Source organism: Montipora capricornis, chromosome 13 (assembly GCF_036669925.1).
Source record: "Montipora capricornis isolate CH-2021 chromosome 13, ASM3666992v2, whole genome shotgun sequence".
Classification (NCBI taxonomy): Eukaryota; Metazoa; Cnidaria; class Anthozoa; order Scleractinia; family Acroporidae; genus Montipora; species Montipora capricornis.
Genome location: NC_090895.1, coordinates 7,646,518 through 7,649,017, shown reverse-complemented (window position 1 = coordinate 7,649,017; position 2,500 = coordinate 7,646,518).

Sequence of the window (2,500 nt, the reverse complement as noted above, 5' to 3'; positions counted from 1 at the left end):
GTGCGGGACTAATAACCCAAGACACTAACAAAGTGCAATAAGAGGAAAACAGACCCCCGGAAGACATTCACAAGTAATCACATGATTCATCTTGTGTCCAATTTAGGATAAATCAGAACTAGTAAATATTTCAGTAAAATACTTCAAATTGCACTTGTAATTTGGTTAGCCTTTGAAAAATTGCTTGACATGGCATGTCAATTGTAGCAATATTCAATATCGAGTTTCAATTCAATTTAATGAAATTCAAATTAAATTTAACGAAAATTCAAGTTTCATTCAATTAAAATTCAAGTTTAATTCAATGAAAATTTTATTTTAATTCAATGAAAATTCAATAATCGGTCAGTAGGAAAGATGGACTGCAGGCTGCGGACTACGTATAAAAGACAAATGCGGACTAAGGATTATAAACAGCGTATAACTTGAAAATAATGCATAAAATTTCATTGTGCTTTACTTCGCCAAAATATCTTAGAGTCAAAATAGCTCAAGCATTCCTCCATCAGGGAAAAATTTGATTTTGTCGCTTCAACATTCGTGGAGCAGCAGTCATGGCTCAGTTGGCTAGTGCGCTGCTTTCGTAGGAGAGGTCCCCCGTTCGAAACTCGGTGACTTAAACGTGTGTTTCTACTTTCCTCTGATCCGTGTAGCTATAGCTTTAAATACCCGTAAAACGGAGCACTGACAGAGGGAGGGGTGTAAAGGGCGCACCGGCGGCTTCCATTGATACCAGCCTCGTAGCTGAAGGAACTACCGATGTTAAATAAAGTTACTTTACTTTACTTTACATTCCATTCTTAAAGTGAAAAGGTAAATACTCAAAAGATGACGTGATTCAAAACTCAAGCTTTTATTTCATGTCTGGCTTCGTGTCACAAGTAGAAGCGTGGAAATTTGAAAAATATGCTAATTTCCATATCAAATGGCCATTTCAATCATTGGATATTAAAGCAAGAAATAAGAGGCAATGCTATTAATGAATTCATTGATTCTACCTTGGCTCAACACTTGAGCTGTTTTGATTTGGATTGCCATCTTAATTTACAACTGAATCTATTATTTCCTCCACGGGGGTGTTGCCTAGAGGCAAAATCCCGAGGAAGCATCACTGTAGCTTGCGTGTACTTAGAGGTACAGTGGTATAGTAGCGGAGCTCACGTACGCAAAGCGCGCCAGCGGAGCACCTTGGGTAAGACATTTTGGAAAATTTCTTTCCATTTGAAAAATTCTGGTAACGACGTCGTATACGCCCTTCCGTTCGCTCGCCCGTTCGCCCGCCCGTACAGACTGTTAGGGTGGAGACTGGTGTTCGGGCAAGTTTCCTTTGCGGGAAGTCGCATGGCCAACGTTGCATTTGGCAAGCCGCATTTTTCTGGCGGGCAATCACATTGACTGTCGTCAGTGTTCATGCTTAATCAAGACCAGTTTAGCTAAACGATTTGCGTTAGTTTGAAAAAAAATCTGAGATCTTCGTCCAAAGACTGCAAACAACATTCGCCGTCTAACTTCATTACTTATCGGGTGTTTTTGTTTTAACCAGTAAGAATTAGCGTTAGGGGGTTACGAGCAGCGAAAAGGATCAGATGTCTCTTCTAAATTACGGATTACGGTTTACGGGTCTGCGAAAGGAAAGGCCCAGCGTTTTGTTTCGCAAGGTTGTAATGGCGCTATCTTTGGACTTTGCTGCGCATCCAGAGGCTGTTTTGCCGCAAAGAATCCTTACTTGAAGAAGCAATTCCTCGGTGAACATGGGATGAGACAAAAAAAAAAAAAAAAAGAAAGGTTCGTATTATTTTTGCCCCTCCATACAGATATTTATGTCAAGTTGCTTTCTCCGATTTTTAAAAAAAAAATCGAACAAAAATTCGCATCTATTCTTTGATTTCTTTAAAATGTTTTGTTCTTTCAACACGCCGTGTATTCACTTTGCACCTGAAATTGGTTTGGACTCAAAAATGCTAATACGTTTTATCCAAATGTTTGCTATCCAATAGTTTAGTTGCATGCTGAGACTTTCGTTTTTCCTGCTATCCCTTATTTTTTAAACTTACTGAAGAAAAGGCAAGCGAAGTCCGGTGAAGTTTACATTGACATTTTATAACTTTACATTGAAGTTTACAAGAGAAATTGTCGTGATGAGCATGGAAATACTTTCCGTCACTACAATTGTCCTTACTAAAGATCGCAAACTTTTAAGGCAATTGTAATGAAAACTATTCATCTTTTGTTTAATGTTTACGGCTGACGGGTTTTTCAGAAAGCCGTTTGTATGTTCTTCGTCTGTTATTGTTATTGACAATGAGATGCTATCATTATCAGTGATCTCAAAAGTAATACCATTGGCACCTTGTAGTCAAGGTTTGTAGTTTGCAATAATTTAATCTGATGGAAGACAAGAATAAAACGAATGAAACCATTCTCAACTTAAAGAAATTTGCAGTTGATTCATGTTTTATGCTTTCGCTCTGTCAAGATCACTTTTCTCAATTAAAAATAA